We start from the raw sequence: 23,774 nt of genomic DNA, 5'->3' as shown, positions 1-23,774 counted from the left end.
CAATATGTCCTTAGCAATAAACATGTCCTTTTTTTTATACTATACACATTATAAATAGACCTACATTGTTTATATTTTGATTCAGGCAACGGTTCACGCATCGTTTTAAAAGTAGCGTTTTAACGGGCAGGAACCATCACTACAGACCCATCTCACCCCGGACACAACCTGTTCCAGCTTCTCCCCTCTGGTAGGCGCTACAGAGCACTGTATGCCAAAACCAACAGATTCAGGAACAGTTTCTACCCACAAGCCATCTCTCTGATGAACAGCTGACTTCTGGTCCACAGTGTCAGGTTCAGTTCTGGTCAATAACACTGTAACACTGTCTATACAGCACCTAGTATTATTCCACTTATTTAGTATTACTCATCATTCCCACTCTCACATCTCAATTATATATTTTATTATCTATTCATCATTCTCATTTCCTATTTTTCAGAACTGTTCATACTGTTCATACTGTTCATATTGTAATATAATAACATAATACTATTTTATCCCAGTACCCTTGCACTACGCACATTTAAATAATTGTATTGATCTCTTCATTGCACTCATACCTCTATATTGTTTCTGTTTAGAGTATGTATATATTGTGTATATATTAGTGTGTATATTTCTGTTTTGGTTGATATGTATGTGTAAGCACAGTGTGAGTAACGATGCTCCAAAGACAAATTCCTCGTATGTGTCCTCATACCTGGCGAATAAAGCTAATTCTGATTAATACTGGTATAAAAAAAGACAACCAAATGTCAAATGCTTTGAAATTACAGAAAATAGGCGCTCCTCTTGGACGCTCCTCATAACTCATAAAGTTGTATTCAGTATCAATGTAACCCAGTGATAGTTGTCTGTGGATACATGAGTACGTAGCAAATACGAATGGCTAATTCCTTATTCTGCATACTTTTAAAGCTATAGTGTGTAGTTTCTGTCGCCCCTATTAAAGATTCTAAGTAATGACAACACAATGTCTGCCCATCCACATGACGCCAACCTTTTTTTTTTTAAATTTTCCAATGCTGCACGTGCAGAAACAGCTGGTAGAAATCTGAGCAGCCGAGATTACAAACTCACGGCAAATGAAAGTGTCTGCATGGCACTGAACGATGAACTGTCCCTTCTGATTGATGTAAACCTCCGTATCTTTTTCTCAGCATGATTGCGTACATAGAGGGATAATAAACAACAATGATGAATTTTCACTCAAACCTGTGTGGACAGGTGGAAATCGTTTCAGACTTCTAGTATGAAGTTTAAGATCGGCAAAAACACTGAACTTCGCCTAATTGTTTCTGACATTTTAAGACTTTCAGAGAACCCAAATACAACAGGAGCACAGGAAGTGTATTTCTACCCGCGATAAAGCACTCCAGCCTGAGACTGAACTGACGGCGATGGATGTGCAGACAGTTGAAGCAGTGCAGATTAGACTCCATAAACATTTAGCACGATAAGGTGCATGCAGATAAATGGTGTGTGTCCATTGTCAGCGTCATTTCCTCGCTTCCCTTTCATTTCTATGGGAGCAGCTGTGAAACGCAGCCTGTTGGCGGTCACGGGGACTTTGGAGAAGCAGGGCATTGAGTTGGCTGAATTCAACTTTATGCAAATGCAGAGCGGCCGGCTCGGTTCGACGCCTCTCAAAAGCTGACGAAAATCTTTTAAACTGACCTTTGTCGAGCTGAAAGAAAGGCAGAGTCAGCAACTGCATGGCATATTTCTCGCTTAAAATGTTTTCAGAAACACGTTTCAGTGAACTATTTTTATAAAATAACAGATTGTATCATAAACGAGCCGCCATTATACACGTGACACGTTTGCCGTTCGGAGGGTGGAGACGGTTTATTTGCTTGTCTGTGGTCAGTGAAGAGAATCTGGTGGCGAGCTCACTAGCGTGCAATGCTGGGAATCCCATCCGTGAAAACAGTGCGTATATGTGTACATGTGCCTTAAGGATAAACCTCATCCCACTTAGTGTTACTAATACATGTAATCGCCATGAACCACTGGCTCGTGGAGAACGTTTAGAAGCTCTGCTTGTTTGCACATTAGTGTTTATTTGTGTAGGTTTTTTCATGTTGAATTTTTGCACCTTAATTACCCCACATTTGTTTATGTTGGGAGTAAGCCTTGTCAACAGATGTTGCATTATGATTATGATTGCTTTACATTTTCCTACGCAGTGTGTGATTCATTTTCCAGCAGTGGGGGAGCTGTCAAAATAAAAAGGACAAAGATATGCATGTGCATGTGTGTGTCAGAAGAAAGAGCTAATGACTGAAACTGTTGGTTTGAATAGTAGGTTAATAGCAGACTTGTTAATAACGCTTCTGACGCCAAGGTTATCAACACCTTTTGAAAAAAGCATAAAATGTTGTAAATCCAAGTGTGAAAAAATCCAATCGAAATTGCAACAACAACCAAAACAATTCTCATTCTTCTAAAGCCTACTACTTCAATTATCAAATATAAAGTTATAGATATAGAATATCAAAAGGCTGTACAAACTGAAAACATTTACATTAATAGGCAAGTTCTTAAGGGTATGAATATAATTGTTTGGGACCACATCGTCATGGACAAAACCTCTGAGTGGGATGCAAATGATTTGCTCCGCTGACATTGTTGTCGCTTCAAAAAGTTGTCTTTGTGAGGAGAAAAAGACGATGCCTCTGCTGTCAGTGGACCCTTTATCAACAGCTGACGGATAAATGAGTGCCTCTAGTTACCAGCTTTTGTCAAGTGGACTGAAAGTACTGACTCTCAACTGGCAGTTTCCATGGTGCTTTGAAGTATAAATGTTGCCAGGGGTTATTTACAGTCACTGTGAGATTAACAGTCATTCCCAAAAACTGAAAGTGTGAGAATACAATCATCTCCAGACTACTTTATAATTTCCTTCAGCAATAATGAGGCTGATTGAACTCTACAAAGCGCAGAGGAAGAGGCGGTGACCTCAGCATCTTGTATGAGTCTGAGCTTTTTGTAAAACCGTTTATTTGCAGCATCGAGGGTAGCTTCAATGACCAGGACCAGGAGGCTCCTTCCCCACCACCACCCGTGTCTAGACTCCATCGGGGGGACAAGTCTTCGCTTCTCTACCCACTTTACAAATGTTTTTACAACGATGGAGTCTAATCTCCAAAGACTCTGTACATTTCATATTATGCATTTGTACAATAAATCTTTGCATGTCTGCAACGTAGTTTCTCCTGATTTAAATTGTTTTGTCTGAGTTTTTGTGCTATTCATTTGCGGAAAACAGGATTTTATTCACATGCAGCCTTTTCCTTGTACGTCCTACAGACTGCTGTGATTTTCTGTAAAACACATCATGGCTGTTTTGACAGCTCAGCAGTGCAGCAAATGATATTTTCAGATCTTTTGCTCTGGGTGGTCGCGGTGTTCTAGCAAATGTCCATTTCTGACAATCCTGGAAAAGGCTGATTATAGTACTAGTACATGGAAGCAGATTTAGACCTTGTGATTACTCCTAAAAGCTGCAGTGCTCTTACTGTCCCTTTGCTAATTGATTTTTTTATTTTTCCCCCCAGTAGGAACGCAGTGAGAAACTCACACAGACCTGCTGAGTCTGCCGCAGAGAAAGAACAGTTTGTTGAGTGTGCTTCGTGTTAGTTTTGATAAAAGAAGGCCTTTCTTCAGTCTGACCTCGGGGATCTGAATAATCATTTAACCATTTTTTTCTTCAGGGGAAAGCTTTGCTGAGCTTGTTTAAAGCCTCACTCTGTTTCACATGAACACCAAGTAGTTGTCCTTCGTCATGGTTCTCTTTTAACTTATAAAAAAAATAAGCTGGGGAGGGTCGGCCTCTAGCTCACCCAATAAGAGCGTTCACCCCATGTTGGCTGAATCCTGCAGTACCCTGTCTCTATGTAATAAAGGGAAAAGCCCCAAAAATAATCCTAAAAAAAAATACCTGGGACATCAATTTTATGGAGAGAGCCGGTTGGAGCTCTAGCTTTATTGTTAAACGGCTGGGGGAAGAAAAACACATCCCGCAGTGGACTCTATCCGTGATAAAGATCACGCCTGCAGGTGTTACTGCTGAGGGTCTTAAATTATGTGGACAAGATTAAATTATATGGATGAGATTAATCCTGCTGTGGCGTACAGTATGTGCAGTTGCTGGAATGCAGATCCGTTTAAGATCTGCATAGTAAGGGAGAATTTATGCTGACGGCTTTACAATGCTCCACTGACTGTGGTACAGCAATGCAGATAAACTCCCTGCTCGGCTCCTATCTCACTCCATCGCTCCCTCTTTCCACAAGTTCTTCACCAGACAGGAGTCTCTCGTCAACTCACCAGACATTTCACAACAATCTTCCCCCCCCCACCCCCCCACATTCATCAGTAATTTCCTGTCCCTCCTACTGGTTCTCTGCAGCCCTTACTTCATTCCCCTCCAGCCTGAGCACTGTCTCGTTTTTAGCTCTCCCGATCTATCCTCATCCCTCCTCTCCCGCCTGCTTTTAAACCTTCCTTTTGTGCTGGTAGCTATTTGTAGCTACTCTACATTTCCCTCTTTCTTCTTATCTCTCCTCCTCAGAAATCTCTCCCCAGCCTGAACATCATCATCTTTCATTCTCTGTGCCCTATCTTGCACCCGGCGCAGCACGGCGCAAAGCCCGATGCAAGAAGTAGCAAACGCACCTGCGCCCATCTTTGCGTCCATGCTGGTCTTACAGGGATGTGCGTTCAGGTGAATTCTTGGTGTACTGCTATCTTGCAGCAAAAACCTGGTCTAAAGTCAATAGCGCAGCATTTCATTGTTATTTTAACAGGGCATTACTAAAGTGCTCCCAGGCGTGTAAACAGTGCACACACACTATGCCTGTTACACACAGACATGCAAAATATTACAATAAAAATATGACGTTGCACATCCGCCATCATAATAGCAATATGCCAAGTTACAAACGCGTCTGGCTTTTAAAGGGAATGGGAGATGACTCTGATTTGTATATTGCATATTACGCCCCAAACCCTTTTGTCCGCCGTCAAACTAGCAAACGTGGATGTGGACGCACCCTAAACGCAGCTGCGCCATGCGCTTCATGCCGTGCGCTTAGATCGTTAAAATAGGGCCCTCTGTGTTATTCAAATTTTCTGCTCTATTTTCCGGCTCTTGTTTCCATTCTCGGGAAGAAAGGAAAAAAAGAACTCGCTTCTCCTCATAATTCTTATCTTTCCCCTCTTTCCGTCTCATTGCCTTGTCTTACTGCTCCCATCCTGTTTTCCCCTCGGCTGCAGTAGAGAGAATTATCTCCGACTCTCCACATCTGTCCCTCTCTCTTCTCCTCCTGCATTTTTTAAACAGTGGTGATTGTTTAGTCACTGAGTGTTAGAACATCATCATCATCATTCTGAATTGTCCCCTTTTTTTTGCACAAATCCTCATCTGATTTCTACTTTCTTAAATATAATGAATGGATGCGCAGAAGGTCAAAGTCAACTCAAATGAGCACAAGGTGTTTCCAATAAAACACACTGGTAGCACAGCGTCCTATGATGTGTGTCATGCCCACAGCGCACAAGTTGAGCTACAGTATTCACAATGTGCCCATAACAACATGCCGACAATTGCAGCTTTTCTTGAGCGTTTTTGGAAGTCAGTGCTGGGAAATAAGACAGGGACGTACACTGATGCAGCACAGCATCACTCTGCCAGCAGCGTGTCACACACACACAGACAGACAGACAATAGAGCGGCACGCCAGGCTGCCATTCATTGTGAACTCAAAGAACAGCCTGGTGCCACCCGCCTTTCAGCGATTCTAATCTTCCAGCAATTGTAATCTCTTAGCAGCGCCACCTGAGAAGGTTGAGACGGGGTCAACTTCATGTCGACTTCCTCTGGCATGTGGCAGCGACAACCCACAAACAACCAATCATGTAGAAGAACAGCTGTATCAGTATCTCAACCTCAAGCATGTAAAAGAATTCAAAATTTTGAAACGCAGATAATCGCTTGCCTGAGCCCTAGGGCTGGATATTGTTCAAAAATACCCGATACTGGTACCAACACCGTAACTTTGATACCGGTTACAAAACAATAGTTTTTTCAATATCAATTTCAAAAAACAAAAATAAATTCCACCATTACACATTCCATGTAAGGCTCTGTGCATAAGGTAGAGTTTTTCCTGCCTGCCTCTAGGACGTGTAAGATTAAATAGCCAATCACAAACAATATTAGATCTTGGTAGAAGAATGCTGCGTGCTTACTGGCTCCCTGACGCTGATTAGATTTACTCCTTGGGTTTTGAAATTGTGTATTGAATGACGGGCCATTTTTCAGTACTTGTTACTTAAGAGGCAATTCGGTCAATGCATAAAAAGTGTTGAATTTGAAAGCCAGCCCGATTGGGTCCAGGCCTTTGAATCATCCAGCTCCACAGACCTGACCAATTCATCTGGCATCATGACATGAAACAATGGTTTCTCTGTCAAAAAAAAAGAAATTGATCCAATTTGGGTGGCAGGGGATTAACCATTGGCCAATCGGCACTACGGTGGGGGCTATCGGTGTTGTCAAGCTGTCTCAATGTCGCCCAACATGTTTTTACTTCGCTTCAACTCTTAAAATCCCGTCAAAACCAGTATGTTGGCATGGCTTTGCATCAGTTAAGATTATGTTGATTGAAATGAAGATGATGTGATTGGTTTTGGAAAATGAAATCCCCCTGAGCCATGGAAATCGGTTAGAGTGGAGGCCATGTCAGACTGAAGGTGTGTGTGTGTGTAACAAGCATAATGTCTGCACAATGTGCACAAGCCTTGGTGCATTTTACTAATACGCTGTTAAAATAACAGGGAAATGCGGCGTTTTTTACTTCAGATAAGGATTATTTGGGTCAATGGCGCCATCACTTTTTGCGGCCTCAAGATACCAGTACGCCAAGAATGCACCTGAACACACCTCCCTGTGAGACCAGCATGCCCATGGGTGCACAGATGGGCGCAGGTGCATTTGCTATTTAAACAACGTTAGTGCTGGACAACAAATTGACAACTGCGTTGGTCTTAAACTAGCAAAGACACGCTCCGGGTGCAAGACAGGGCTCAGTGACTCTGTCTGTAAGGCTGGAACATACTTACAGTAGACAAGCACAATGTACAGTAAAAGTCCTCCTCTCACCTATAATCATTAAAACACTTATTAGTCAAGTTAGTGATAGACCAAATCATTTTTCATTTATTGTTGCATTTTAGCATCTCTGAAGGAAAAGGTTTGAGTTAGGCTTCAGCCAATCAGAGAGGGGAGGTCGGCATACATTGGATCAAAGTTCTTAAATCATCTGTTGATGACGTAGGGAGTAAAAGTAATAAACACCTCACGTTATTCACTTTTCCAACACAGTTCAAGACGGGAATAATAATCTTTGTGATGATTGTGATGGCCTCCTGCTAGTGTCTGTCTCGGTTGGTTTTTCTCTGTGCTGCCTTGCAGGTCCATGGACAGCTGGGAACACCTGGCCAGTCTCCCAGGAGTCCTTAAGACCTGGCTCTCTTCATCCAGCCAGCACCATGCTTCTGTTTAGTTGGCTTTGGCCTGGTTGATAGTTTTCACTCATTATTACTTTAAAGAAATACTTGAAATACCATGCTTTTAGGTCTAAACGTCATACCCAAATTAAAAGGGGTACAGCTCCCATATACTTTGGCAACTCAGCAACTTCAGCAGTTATACCACTTAATAAAAGTGGTATACCAGCTATAAACTATGTTATGCTCGGTGTGTGGACTTAATTGAATCATGAGAGGCTACGCTTTCAATTTTTGTGCCGCATGAGCGGATATTTTAAAGATTTAATGCTTTAAAGTTATAAAAACATTTATATGTGGAGGTAACAGTGATGCCACAGTGCACGTTAAGATGTTGACATCATTCCCTTGTATATTTAGTTATCTTTGTTACTCCACTATAGCAAATACATGTTAAACTAACTAACTAAAATGATAAAGTTGCAAACGGTATCTCTTGTCTTTTGTCATGGCTCATGAGCCAGGTCATGACACAATTAAAAAGTGAATTACCAATCTGAGTCCTGATGGGTTGATGAACAATAGCAGCTCCAGGAGTCGTGTTTGTTAAAATGCTGCAAAGACGTCGGGTTTTATAATAATAAGAGGAGCCAGTGATGATGCTTCTAGCAGCTGCGGGTAACAAACACATTGCTCTGGTTTAAAGCGGTTGCAGGAAGAGATTTTATGATACTTATAGTAGCTGTTAAAGACTTTGATGGGCTTGTCCCTGAGTGACTGAAGGACCCGCCTGCTCGTCTGACTTCTTGCCAAGCTCCTCTCAGATCCTTCCACTCCGTTCTTTAAGCCCGACCAAAATCCAGGACTGACTTACGACAAGGATGTTTTCCTATCCTCACAGCCAGAAAACACAGACGGCTTTGAATACACACATCAACAATATTCTTATAAGCGTCACTTTTCTTGTGTATTCCAGTTTTGTTCCATCTATTATGTGTATACATTTTGCTTTTGACTCACTTTATCCTTCAATAATCACTATTTTGTGACTTTGATTTGACTTGAAGACTTGATGCATGTAAAAAATAATCAACATATCACCTGGTGGTCTATAATCATTAGTTACAGTCTTAGCTTAAAATATCAAGCAGCCAACAATGCTTGAGTTAAAGTATTTATATACGATCCACCGCTGCATTCTGGATCCTGCATGTACCTTTAAGGAGGAACATTTGAATTCCCATTACCTGCTCCCCTTTTTATTGAAGCACATGTATCAACAGGGGACATTATATATACGTCTGAGGGCCAAACTGCAGCAGGAAACAGTGGAATAAGCACAAAGTGGTGCTTGGTCTTTGGCAACTCAGCAATAAGGCTGCAGTGCTACTGAGAGAAAGTGCTGCTAGCAGAACTTAAGAGCCAAACGTTTACTGCTTTTTATTATGTGTGGGTGGTTCTCTCTCTCGTCACTCATCCTTTCACGCTTCCTCTTCTTAACTCTCTCTTCTTCTACGAACAACCTCTCCGGTTCTTTTCTTCTAGAAGACCTAACTATTAATTGATGCACTCCTATTAAATTCATGCTCTCCCTCTGCCATTCAGCTGTCATTGCAGGCAAGAGTGCGACCCTCCCCCTCCCCCTCCACGTCCACCTCCAGTCATCTACTCCAGCTGACCGGGCCGGAGCCTCCTTCAGTCTGGTCTTCAAGCTCCTTTGTTGCCACCACCGGTGTCTAGATTCCATCGGGGGGGTCTGATGGTTCTCTACCCCTATATATAGATATACGAAAGATTTGTATAGCGATGGAGTATAATCGCCAAAGACTTTGCACATTTTATTTGAGCTGTATAATAAATATCACTGGCATTTCTGCAAACATGTCTCTCCTGATTGAAATGTTTTTCTCCAGCCTCTTTCCTCTTTCACACGTCACCCCCACACTAAATCAATCCTTCTCTCTCTTTCTTGACCCTTTCTTGACTCTTGACCCTCCATTGCTGACCTTTCTGTCTCTTTTCCTTCAGTGTGAACACTCCCTATTCACTTCATGTCTATACCTTTTCTTGACTGTCTCTTTAGCACCTGTAACTTCATCTCTTGTGTGTTTGCAGGTCCTGCAGCTCCTGCAATAATAAAGTTTAAACGTAGAGCAGGGCAATATATCATTATTATATTGATATTTGAATATAAGATTAAATATCGTCTTCGATTTTGGATACCGTAATATGGCATAAGTGGTGTCTTTTCCTGGTTTTAAAGGCTAAATTACAGTAAAGTGATGTCATTTTATGAATTTACCAGACTCTTGTAACTGTTCTATTATTTGCTTTTACCCACTTAGTCATTATATCCACATTCCTGATGATTACATTACTGATTATTTATCCAATGATCTCATTGTGTAAATATTTTGTGAAGCCACCGATAGTCAACAATACAATATTGTTGCGGTATTGATATTGAGGTATTTGGTCAAAAATATTGTGATATTTGAATTTCTCCATATCACCCAGCCCTACTTAAACATACCCATAAATGCACATATAACTCCTCTGGTGCTCAGCGACACGGTGAAAGAGCTCTAGACTTCTGGCTCCGTCACTTTTGGCGTGCCTATATGAACATTGTATTGACTTAACAAAGAAGGTGGAACTGCAAGGGCATAGTGCACATAATACACTTATCTTGTTGTCTTCAAAGTAGGCAAATTCATTGTGTATTTAATAACCTAAATAATAAGCCTAGCAAGAAGATGGTGAGGTGTTGTGTTAATAATTCATATGCCATCCCCCTCAGACTATGCTTGGAAAGTGGATCGCTAAACTTCTGCAGTATTAGATTAGCCGCAAATTCAACTAGGCTTATAAAGATATTCTAAGCAAGTTTAACTTCTGAGGAACAATTGTCTAACTAATTGAGTGTGTGTTGTGCAGCCATTAGAGCCATTAGAGCCCATCTCCGATGGCAAACTATTGCGGTGGCACGTCTTCTACTACGATGCATCAGGACATAGTTATCTAGTTGGAGCTGGATATTTTGTTCATTTAATAAAACGTTGGTATATTATAACATTATAACAGAATGAAAACAATTAAATGTTGCCAAAGTAGTCCCTGAATCGGAACAAAGCAAAGGTGTTTCAGACTGTGGGCTATACTTCCTTTGGTATGTGGTGTTGTTAGGATGTACCTGTACCCTGCATCTTGTCTCCCTTGCTCCATTAACTTCACCTTGTTTCATCTTCCACTCCTCCCTTAATATCCAACATGGTCTCACAGCAGTTCGTGAAATGGTCACATTATTTTTAATCTATTAATTTGTGTACACGGACACGTTCACGTAATTTTTTTTCCATGCTCCGGGACACGATCTGTAGTCTCTGGGGGACGCAACAACAGAAAATTAAACACCACATGCAGAAGGTGGTGGCAGTGTCAAGGGGACGCAACAACGGAGAAATTACAATTTTAATATTACTCGCCACCGTACTCGTGCTCTGATCACAAAAGAAGCTTTTCATTGAAGTACATTAGTTTAAAATTCGTGCTCACCACCACGAAAAAAAACGATGAAATATCATCTATCTGCCACCTCATCTTTTTCCAATCCTTACTCATCTTTCCAACCTCTTCTTCCACTACACTCTCACCATCCCTGCAATATTCCCCCATTACTTTAGCCATTCATCTTGAGCTCTTTAACTCCACTCCATCACTCCTCCCAGTGCCCTCTGGAACTTTCTCTCCAAACTGTCTCGCTCCATCTCTCCCGTACTTCATCAAACTCCGTCCCTCTTTCTTCTACACCCACTTTCTTTCTCGGTATCTCTCACTGCCTCCCTGGGGTCTGATTTCAGGTTAAGGTTTTTGCAAAATTCATTTTCTCTGCTTTTAAAAAGTCCGTCGCTAAATTTCCCCTTCTCCATTTCGCTCTTAAGCTTGTAATTTTGTTACCCCCTCTTGTCATTGATGTTTCTCTTTATGATTCTCCTTTACTCTATTGTGTGTGTCTCTCTTTCTCCCTCTCCCTCTCTCTCTCTCTTCTCTCTCTCTCTCTCTCTCTCTCTCTCTCTATATATATATATATTTATATACATACTGTATAGTCTGCATGACTGCCCGTCTTCCTCCATACACAACACAATCTCAGCAGAAGGAAAGGAAGGAGGAAACGTTATTGACCGAGCACCCAGCTCGATAGTGTTTTAAGCCCCAAACGTCTCCCTCCAGGCAGCGCTGCGACCGATGACTTCAAGGCACCTAACCCTCACCTTAACCCAAACCAAAACAATTACCAATCCTAGTGCCTAGTAGTGGAGACGTTGGGGGCTTAAAACACTGATAAATGAGCACCCAGAGGTAATCATGACATGATAATTCAGACTCAGCTAGGTGACGGTTGCAGAAACGTTCAATTCAAAATGTTGGGAATTACCAAACAGGAGAAGTGCGGCACGGCACAAAGACCTCCTCATTCATTTTGGTGAGACCACAGGGTCGGCACAGTGACACAAAAGCTGCAGCAAAAATGTCCCTTCACTGTTTCTGGCCATGGTCCAGTGTATTGTTAACTTTCTGGACAACTGCACACCCTCCGCTAATACCACAAACAAACAGATGGAGCAAAAATCATGCACTGAACTTTACTGCAGTTACTCTGCTCTTCTACTACATTTTGGAATTTCAGAATTAGTTTCACTTTCATTACATCACCTACAATGACCTTTTGCATGGCTCCTCCCAATGTCGTGTCACGTGTACCAAGTAAATAAATAAAAATACCCCAAAAGTACCTTGTATTAACTCACAGAGAAACATTATATTACAACAAACATCCTAATATCAGCATAAATCAGCCCCCAAACAACTTCCACCTTAAAAATCTAACCTGAGGAGAAGGAAATGTGCTCTGCTGCTCAGAGTTGGTTGATTTGCATGTCAAGATAGTAATCCTAATCAACACTAGTACAACTAGATTCCTTCATGCTTACTGTTGTTAATACCAATAATAACAAAACAAATAATCATGCCTGTTTGTCATTTCATTTGGCGTCTATGTTGTTGCTTTTCCGTACATCAACAGACTTATTTGCGGGTCTTTAGACCAGTTTGACATACGCAATCAATGGGCAAATAGAAGCTTTTAGTTCCTTGAAAAGTTCCTGAGACGTAAAATTTGCTGTACAAGCAACCAAAAGTCTGTCTGACATCCACACAGAATATCTGCATAATGAGAAGAGTCAATAAGTTCAGTTTTCTAGGGAAAACAAGGACAGGAATCAGCACACACGTTCATGATTATTAGGGATAGACTGATTATCAGCCCTTTTATTGGCAGTTTGCACATTGTCTGTACCTGCTTTCTATTTGCTTGATAACTAGGATTGGGCAATATATCGATGCTGAAGTATCGATATCGCGATATGAGACTAGATATCGTCTTATATTTTGGATCTATCGTAAAATCGCAAAATGGTAAGAGCCGCTTTTCTTGGTTTTACAGGCTGCATTACAGTGAAGTGAAGTCATTTTATGAACTCACCAGACTGTTCTAGCTGTTCTATTATTTACCTTTACCCACAAAGTCATTAAATCACTTCTGGAGAATTTGTATCAAAAATCTCATTGTATAAATAACATGTAGTTTAAGCACTAATAGTCGACCTACATCTTATATTGGCATCGAGGTATGTGGTCAAGAATATCGTGGTATTTGATTTTCTCTACATAGCCAAACCCTACTGATAACCAATAACAGTTAATGTTTTACAATGTGTGCTACTTTGGCTCGGCTACAGCTCGGTGTCTTTGCGTCGGTTTCACTCCCCACCAGGGTTGGGTACCGAACCCTGTACTTTTACCGGTGCCGACCAAATCCCATTGGTACTACCGAATATTGGGTAAAATCAAACAGTGCCAATTTTCGGTACCTGAGAGTAAGCGCGGGCTTATCTGTCCTCTCGGCATATTGACAGAGAGCAGAGGTTTGAAACGTGCGTGCAGCGCTGCGGACGGAGCAAACTACGTCAGCTCTGCAGTTCTGTTGAAGTCACAGTGAGTCACGGCAATGTTGATGAAAGTGGTTTCAAGTGTGGTTGCAGTTTCACGCTGACACCTTTCACTGTGATATATTTATGGCGAGCCAAAAGCAGTCGCAGTGTTGTTGACATTACACTTCCTCTGAGACGCACAATGGTGGTTTCTACGCCCTGGGGACTGACTGACAGGCTGAAGTTGTAAGACAAGGCAATTTTATTTCTACAGCACCGTTCAGCAACAAGGTAATTCAAAATGCTTAACATGAAACAATAAAGAGCAATTAAAAATCATCATGATACACATGATCCAAATAATAATATAAAAATACAAGAATAAAAAGTGAAAGTGAGTAATAATTAGTAAATTTATTAGGTTGCAGGGACAGGTTTGGGAGGAGAAAGGAAGGGGTTTTATTTTTGATTTTGTTTAACTTCTGTCAGTATCAAATATTCTAAATAAATAACAACAACATACATAAATAATGTTCTAGGTAAATAGGTTTGGAATTATTTTGACAACTGAAATATTTTTTTTGTAATTAGAGATGGAAAGTACTGAAAAAAGTATCGTTGGGTACCGGGAACCAAATTCAAGATACCGGTATCGGGACTAGTATTGGCTCAGATAGGAAGGTTCCCCAACTCTACTCACCACTGAGTCTGACTTAATGTCCCCCCCACAACGCTCTCTCACTCTCTGTTACTGGGTATTATGTTGGAAGTTTCTCATTTATTCAATAATTGCTTAAAGCATTGAAACAAAGATCTGTGTTGGATTATGTAACATTCCAAAATGTTACATTTACACTGTTTTTGCATATCGGGTTCGGAATATCAGTTTCATCGGTTTTATAAACTACTCATAATCGGTACTAGCCTTGAAAAAACAGTATCGGTCGATCGCTAAAGATTATGATCGTCTGACTCCTCTGTCTTGTAGGAGTTTAACTAAGTTGAAAGCAGAAATCAGGAGTTCAAAGATCCGTTTTTGTTGAGAATATATTTCTTTCCATATTTGAATCTGTCATTTTTGTACGTCCTGGAGGAAGGATCCCCCCCCCCCCGTTGCTCTCCCCGAGCTATCTTCCTTTTTATTTATTTTTTTTAGAGTTTTTACATTGTTGGACCCAGGCCTCTGAGGATAGAAGGTGTTGATAGAAGATTGTAAAGCCCCTCCAGGCAAGCGTGACTTTAAAGCGAGACTACAGCGAAAGCAGCCACTGCAGGTTATAGAAAAGCCACCGGCCTGGCACAAAAACCACTGCTGCATAGAACATGTTAACAGCTTTTCCTTCTCTTTAACCTTTGTTTAACAGGGCGAGTTAATTACAAACAAAGTTGTTATTATTAACCTCAGGAGAAGGAGGCCGAGCAGAAGAAAATGAGACGGCGGAGAGAATTCTGGCAAATGAAGCTGTTTTGGCAGGTGATGCAATCCTTTGTTGCGTAAGGCTCTAAATTTAGAAACAAAAAGGCCTTTCTGCATTTGGGGAGACGAGACCGCCAGTTGAACCGAAAATATCTCAACCCCAGCTCTACCTCCAATCCTGGGGGAGCCTCTGCCTGTGTCTCCCTGCGACTCTAATCCCTCTAACCCCTAGAAGGGGGGAGCTTTTCTTCTTCATCCCTCCAAGCTTTCCTCCCTGCTGCTTTTGGTTTCACTCCACTGTGACTAATTTTACCCTCGTTCACCCTCTTCGCTCATCCCTTTCTAGGCTAATCCCGCTTCTACTTTTTCGTAAATACTTCTTCTTTGCCTCTCTTTCTGTACGCCGTTTTGGCAAAGATCTCTTTTCCTCTGGAATCGTTTAACCCAGGGTTGGGCATCGCTTCAATTTGATAAATTCTGATTCAGATTCTTCCTTTCGATTCCGGTTCTTATCGCTTCTTGGTTCTGATTCTTTGAGTTGTGGAGTTGAAACGGGTCACGTGCTAATTTTCACAGATCAGAGGCAACTTTCATTTTGATTCAATGGTGTTTTGCAGTATTTACCGGACTTTTCCCAACGTAAAATAAAGCCAGACTTTAGAGCGTTGCCCGCTGTGCTCCGTGGCTGCAACACAACAAGCGTCTGGAAGTGGCCGCCACGGAAACCAAAACTTGTGGAAGTTAGAGCCGCTGATCAGATTTGAAACCACATTTTCTGAAAGGATTCCCAACAATTCCAACAAAAAAATAATTCCATTGGAATCGTAATTTTTGAAACGATTCCAAGTGGGAACCGGTTCTCGATGCCTGATCCTACCTTTACCTCGCTTCCAATTTCTCTATCCAGCTTCTCCGTCCATCCCATAATCCCTCTGGGGGCCCCTCCACTGATACTTCCATCTATTCTTTCTCATCTGTCTCTCCCTAAACATGTATCTGTCTTCTCTTCTTTATCTGGTTTCCTGTTTGCTTTACCTCTCCACCCCTTCATCCATCCCGCCATCTACTCCCTCATCGTCTCTCACCTCTTCTCCTCCGCCTCGCCATCTTCTCATTCATCTCCACTGCCATGTCTTCCTTCCAGCTTTCATCCCTCCTCCTCATCCCTCCTCCTGACATTTTTCTACCTCTTCCATCCGTCACATTTCATGATTTATCCCCAAAAATCCTGAGCTCATCCTCCTCCTCCCATTCTGTGTCATCTTTTCCATTCGTCCATTCATCCTCATTTCAGCCTGCGTCTGATTTAATTAACATTCCGCTCCTCTTCCTCCATCTCGATTCTTCTATCGCCCCCCTTTTTATTTCTCACATTTCATGCATTGAGCCGACGCTCTTGTCCACGGGTCATGGCACTCCGGCTGAACACGTCTCGGAGCGATGTCAGTGTTTTAGTAAAGCCTATCAGACTCAACAACAAACCGCTCCCAACAGCAGAACATTTCCTCTTGACAAACGACAGGAGGAACTTTTTTATCGTTTAATCTCTCATTTAAATTCTGTCGCACTTGAAGGAACTTTGTCTGTTGTAGTGAATAAGAATTAATTAAACACATCGGTTTACTTAGCACTTTAGCCAGTTCCTGATCAGTAAAAAAAATAATAATATTAAGCATTTGACCCATTTTCAGTTGATACGGAAGTTAATTTTGGATTTTGGATTTAATTTTAAATCAACCTGAGCTTATGTTGTTGTCCCTGGACGTCCTTCTTACAAAGATCAATGCAACCCAAATTAATCGATGAATTCCTGGTGCATACGTGCATCCAGCTTTGCTTCTCATGTGGCAACCGTGAGGAAGAAGACGCAGCAGTAGCAGGACGCCCTTCACCTTCAATCGAATGTCAAATCCAGTCAATTATCTACAGGTGCTTTACAAAGCCTACAACAAATGAGACTGCATTACCAACGGGGCCCGCCAGACGCAAGGTCCTTTACTCTGCGTCACCTGCTTTGTGCTCATTTAAGTAATTAATTAAGGTTTATTTGTATAGATACAAAACCACATTGCTTAACGTTAAGAACAATCCCACAATATAAGCAATACAAAAGACAGAAAGCAACAATACACAGCGCAGGGCTATCAAGATACAAATCACTGCAGCGTCCTTTATCGGTGACCGTCATGTAGTAGAAGTGGGAGGAACAACAGTTGAATTATTACCTCAGTTGTGGCCCAGGGCCAACAAGCACAAACGTCTGTCCTTAGACCCTCGAGTTAGATAAAAACTCAATAAATGGGAATGCAAAAGAAAGGGAAGAAGGATACATCTTCCAGGAAGAACAGCCAAGCAACAGGTGCTGCATGTAGAGTGTAGACAGATGTAGAATTGGTAGAACTACAAAGTAAAGGCCCAGAAACATAGCCAAGAACTACAAGATAATGGAACTACAAAGAATACAGAAAAACACATTAAGAGCATAAAAAGTAGTAGAGCATCCTAATTTATTGCCTAGGAATTGAGTATGTGTAGAAGCAAAAAAGTAAAATAAGTTCCGACGTTCCACGCCTCCCTTTTTCCTTCTTTTCTTTCTTGCTTCCTTCCTTCCTTCCTTCCCGCATTTAATTTAGTCATACATAATTATACGATGAGCTCTATAATTGAATCTGTTGTGCTACATCAGTCTTCTTAATTGACCAGGTTTCCAGGTATCAGTGTGTGTGTGTGTGTGTGTGTGTGTGTGTGTGTGTGTGTGTGTGTGTGTGGTGTGTGTGTGTGTGTGTGTGTGTGTGTGTGTGTGTGTATGTGTGTGTGTGTGTGTGTGTGTGGCTCTGCATGCAAATGTGAGGTAGAAAGAATCCTTTACCTGTATCGGTACGTGCGTGTTTGTAAGTGAATGTTGTGTGACTTTCTCTAATCAGTAAGTGTGCCTCGATCTGCATCGTTGGACCTCGTAGTAAAGGAGGGAGAACACACACACACTTCCTCAAATCAAACCTATGTGAGGTGACTGGGCATGCACTTTCTGTGTTTGTGTGTGTTAGACGTAGTAAGGACTCATAGGATTAGATTCTTAAGTCCTCCTCTCTCTCTCCTCTCTCCCTCCCTCTCTCCTCTCTCTCTCTCTCCTCTCTCTCTCTCTCTCTCTCTCTCCTTCCCTCTCTTCTCTCCTCTCTCGTCTCTCTGTGCTTAGTCATGACAGACAGAGACCATGGAGACCAAGGATCGCCATGGAAACACTACTTGGAGTCAACCAGTCAGACAGCAGCTGTGGTTTAAGCAGCGGGTTTGTTTGTGTGTTTGATTCTCACGATTTGATTCTGTGACATTTTATTCCAAATTCAGACTTTAGTTTGACATGTGGCAAATATTAAATATTTGGCTCCTAGAAAAAAACGCCTCCTTACTCTACGATGACAACAAATCTCCAGATCTGACGGCTAGATTGACACCAAAAGTGAGGCAGCGGAGGCTCCAGGAACGAGTTGAGCAACGTCAACGTCACAAATTCACAAGCTACTAAACAATAAGGAAAACAATATCAAACTACGAAAAGAGGCCATTCATCATTACTACATGCCGTACTAAATCACGTATAACAAAACTGGAGGATGTTTGGTATTTTTGCTTGAAAAAATTATTAAAATAATTTGATGTGTTTTTACTTGTAATATGTCATATTTCCTTTTTTTAAAGATTATTTACTGGGCATTGTAGGCATTTATTTCTATAGGACAGCTGAAGACATGAAAGGGGAGAGGGGGGGAAATGACATGCAGCAAAGGGCCACAGGTCAGCGTCGGGACAGGGGCCACTGCATCGAGGAGTAAACGGGCGCTCTACCAGGTGAGCTACCCAGGCACCCGTAATATGTCAAATTTTGAATGAATGTAAAAAAGAAAAAAAAGACTTATGTGAAATCATTAAGATGAGCGAAGGATGAGCACTGGATTATATCAATATCATAAATAAAACCAAACTGGAGTAGAAACAATAACATAGCAGTATAAATAACAATCAATATAGTATTCAGAGACTGCAGAAAAAGAACATAAATCATTTGTTGAATGAAACGTGTCATTTGTGAAACAGCTTGAGATGATTTATGTTTTCTTTCAAAGTCACAGAATAAAGTTGCGTAATATATAAAAGTGTTTTCACTTTTTGAGCTTAAGTCTGCAGGACTTTACTTCAGCACCATGGACAGCTCAGCAACATATTATTGTTGTCCTTGTTTCGTCTTTATTATTTTTGCAAGAAAAATGCCACTTTTAAAAACACTATGTGGCCATTAGAAAAGAGTCTGTCCACACCCTTTTGTGTACATGTGGCGTTGTTATAAAGGAAGAGGTCAAGGGGGGTGGTGGGATCACTATCAGCCTTTAACACAAGAGGCCTGCCTGTCACTTTCCTGTTTCCAACATACAGTCAACATGGCGTAACCGTTACTGTAAATGTAGGGTGGGGATCCGAGCGGCCGAATGTCCCCTCCCAACTGGGACTGCTCTGCGTTTTGTTGAATCTGATTGGCTCAGCCTAACCCTCGGCCGGGTCCCTTACTTCCCTCTGAAGGTATGATCACAGAGGAAACCAAAAATGTCCAAACATTGTAAGGTAAAGATTATCTCATCTACAAATGCTGTATTATTATTTTTTATTGTTTTACATCTTGATTACATTATGTAGTGTTATTATTACTATTAAAATTACTCCTAAAATATACTTTGCTCCTCACAGGCTCTCATAAAAGGCCGTTCCATCCCAGAGTCCACGGCTGGATTTTTGCCCCAGTACATCCCTGTCCCTAACCTTAACAAATAATTCATTTTATCCCAAACCACACTGTTTTTCTAGAAGCACAGACAAATGATGTGATCCGGCTGACAGAGACATCAGATCAGAGAGTACTCATACATATGGGTCTGTTCTAGAGAGCGCAGACAGATAATGGATGTTGTTGTTTCATTTTATGATGGGAAATCTTGATGCTACAACATGAAATCCTACTAATGACAAAGTGTTTCTAGTTAAGAACTTGACTGGTTTACACAGAGCTCTGACCTGAAGCCCGTTTAACACCTTTGGGATGAACTGGGACAGGCCAGACCTGGTCACCTTACATCAGTGTTTGATCTCACTAAATACTGAACCTCTGCAGCAGCATTACAATCTGGTGAAAAGAGCAATTACATGGTGCAACGTTTTCAATCTTTATATGTTAAAAAAAAGTTAAATTAACTCTTTCACCAGCAGTTAACGGTTTATTTTAACTATAAGATGAGCGTTCCTGAACCTGAAAGAAACTGCTAGTCTCTACAACAAATGATCTTTTATCTTGATTTGAGGACATCAATACGATCAGAGTTACTGTCAGTAGAGAACTCACACGTAGGTTGAAACTGTCAGTCACCTTGTTTACACAATCAAAATGTGTTTATGACTGTGAAAAAGCACACACACACACGCGCAGGCAAGAGTCCATGAAAACAGGCCTTAGGCTAATTAGTCTCCCGTGTACGCATGTGTGTGTGGTGTGTGTGTGTGTGTGTGTGTGTGTGTGTGTGTGTGTGGTGTGTGTGTGTGTGTGTGTGTGTGTGTGTGCATGCGTGCATGTTGGGTTAATTAGCCAGGAAGACAGCAGGCAGACGTTAAGACGGCTCCCTTTGATCTGATGCAGCTGAGTAGTTCTTGTAGATACACACACACACACACACGCATGCGCGCGCGCACACACACACACACACACACACACACACACGCAACAGATGACAATAGCAGGTAGTATCTGCACTTAAGTCTTGAGTCACACACACACACACACACACACACACACACACACACACACCACACACACACACACACACACACACACACACCAAACACACACACACACACACCCACACACACACACACACACAACACACACACACACACACACACACTGTTGCTGTTACAGCGTTACATAATGGCTTTTTGAGACTGTGCCCGTGGTTGTTTTTCATACGTTGATGTGAATCAGCTAAAAGGTCTTTTAATGATGTGGGATTTGAAAATAAAGCAACCTGGTCTCCTCTGTCCATTAAGAAGCTGTTAGGCCGGTGGAACTCATTACAGACTCTGCTGGAAGGCAAACGACAAAAACTTCAAATCCTGATGGTAAAAAGACACCGAGCGAGGAGGAGGGGCAGAGAGAAAGACAATATCAAGGAACAAGAGGAGCACACGTCAGAAGCACTGAGTCAGCTCTTACAGTCTGTCTGAAGCCCTGTCAGCCCACAGGTGTCACAATGTCACAACAAAAAAGCATATTGTTTAGGCAGTTGTGGCCTAAAGGTTAAAGAAGCGAGCTTGTGACCAAGAAGAGCAGCGCTGGTCCCTCCCTCGTTACCACCAGGGTCTTGCTCCAGTGTCCTTGACCAAGACCCTTAACCCCAACCGCTCCAGTGGAGCTGTCAGTGGTCAGCAGATCAGACTGTGGTTGTACTGGCCAGCTTCCAGGTATGAATGTGGAAGGTCATCGCTGCAAATGAGAATTTGTTTTAAATCTTACCTGGATATTAAAAAGGTTAAAAAACACAAAGCTCAGCTCAAAAGATATAAATGTGAAAAAAAGATTGATAGCGTAAAATGACCAAAATGAAAAGAGAGGTTAATGCAAGTCAAATTTTGACAAAGTAATGCCTTTTTAAAGCGTGTGTTATGGAGAAAATAAATGAGGTTTGAATGTAAAGGAAATGGATTCTGTCAACGGAGAGCAAGAAAAAGGTGACAGATAGAGGGGATTCACTTCCTCCTCCAATGTGAAAAACCGTCCTTAATAAGAGCCGTTCCAGCCTCAGACGGTGAATATATCAGCATGTTTTTGCTTCAGTGACATGGAGAGAAAAAAGTCTAAATATTCATAGTTGAGGAAGAAACTGCGAGATAAACATCTGAATGCCACCTGAAGAAGAGACACTGAGTCAGTGAGTCATTTCACTGAATTCATTTTCTTCAACTTCTCAGAAATGATTGGTTATACAAAGACATTTTGGGGAAATTGGAAGTGTTAATGTAGCAAGTGTAATGAAAGCTTTGAAAATCAGTGCAAGTAAAGCAGAGTGAAACTGAGGACAACAGAGAGAGGGAGAGAAAAGAGAAAGAGAGAGGAGAGAGTAGAAATGAACAGGAACAGATGAGGAAAACAAGAAAAGAAGGGAAAAGTTTATCTTCAGTTTTTTCTTATTGTGTGCTGTTCTTAGAACAAAACATCTGTCTGGAGCCGAAAAACATATATTGCGCCTTATAATGAAGGTAACACAGTCTATTAAATCTAAATTAGCCTAGCAACATTACCTATTATTCTAAATGAGCAATCATCAAAATGGGGATGTTTGTTGCCATTTTTATGGCTATTTCTTTGACGGTCTATTTGGGGCATAGAGTTTATGAACTATCTCAGTTTTGTTTTTTAATTCTAAGAATAGATGCTTTGACATTTTAAAGAATGATTCTTTCAAATATTCACCGCCCAGTGTAGTGGAGTTTGGAGATTTGATCCAATTCTTAAAAGTTAATTTGCTCTGTTCTGCTTTCTGCAGCAGTTCCCCGATCACTCTCTTTTTAAGATACTTTTCAGCAAATAGTCTTTCAATAGTCCTTTTCTAGAGTTTGCTAGTTTCTCTCAGCAGATCAAGCAATAAACATAACCCTGCAGCACTGGCGGTTAAAGCAAATTAGTCTGTCCTGCACTTTAAATTCCCCATTCTAGTCCAACACTTTGCTTTATATGGATTTGGAATCCATAGCTAGTCTACAGAAAATGTAAGCTGCTATTGATGTTATGTTTGGCCTACGTAGATTATTACATACATACATACATACATACATACATACATACATACATACATACATACAGTACATACTTACATACATACATATATAAACCACAGTGAGCCACGGGAGAGGGTCTAAAGAGCCGCAGGATGCCTTCCCTTGATCTATCCTCAGCCATGAGAATTTAAAAAAAAAAAAGACTGCAGATGTTGTGGGACTTGCATCATCATTGCACGCTTTAAGCTGCAACATCAAAAGACAAAATCTGAGTTTTGCAGAAAAAAACTGCTGGCGTCGTCTCATCTGTTCAGTGAACATTGGACGCCAAATGTTCCCGCATAGGAGAAACCAAACCACTGCCGTAACACGTATCCCAGCACTGATGAAGAGTGTATGTTGAAAGAGAAAAGAGACACAGGGAAAACATTGAGAGAGAGAGAGAGAGAAAGAGAGAGAGAGGAGATGTGACACTGTTTGCTCCCGAGGGCCATCAGTCGTTGCCGCGGCACCCCCTAATGACCGTGGCAGTCATGGTTACCAGTGTGACAACAAGCGCAACGTGTCATACAGCACTGCGCCGACTGGGGACAGTCTGTCTGAGTCTGACACACACACACACACACACACACCACACACACACACACACACACACACACACACACACACACACACACACACCACACACACACACACACACACACACACCACACACACACACACACACACACACACACACACACACACACACACACACACACACACACAATGCCACGCGTGCCAAGAGAAACATGCCAACATACACTCAGAGATAAGTGAAGGAATGAAGCCCTGAGAACACACAAGAATTTGCGCACAAAACAATATCACACTCACACATTTGTGGTGAACAACTGATGCTGAAACATAGACACAAACATACACAACAAATATAGACTCACAGCACTAGAACACATTAGCATACACAAACACAGCTTTGCATTTTCATGTTGTACAGCTGACGGGTCATCAGGGAAGAATCTCTCTCTTGT

At 41.5% G+C, this 23,774-nt stretch overlaps 1 long non-coding RNA gene across 1 annotated transcript; it reads right to left on the bottom strand.

Moving 5' to 3' along the window:
- Nucleotides 1-5,023: 5,023 nt before the first annotated feature.
- Nucleotides 5,024-22,994, bottom strand: LOC116669531 (uncharacterized). The gene is made up of 3 exons (XR_004326785.1): nucleotides 22,982-22,994; nucleotides 15,489-15,491; nucleotides 5,024-5,121 (listed from the first exon to the last, which is right to left on the bottom strand). It is a non-coding gene; the product is annotated as an uncharacterized LOC116669531 (long non-coding RNA).
- Between the last annotated feature and the right edge of the window lie 780 nt (nucleotides 22,995-23,774).

Source organism: Etheostoma spectabile, chromosome 19, assembly GCF_008692095.1.
Source record: "Etheostoma spectabile isolate EspeVRDwgs_2016 chromosome 19, UIUC_Espe_1.0, whole genome shotgun sequence".
In the NCBI taxonomy this organism is placed as follows: Eukaryota; Metazoa; Chordata; class Actinopteri; order Perciformes; family Percidae; genus Etheostoma; species Etheostoma spectabile.
Note: the sequence above shows the minus strand (reverse complement) of the source record. Positions and strands in the feature narration are given on the sequence as shown.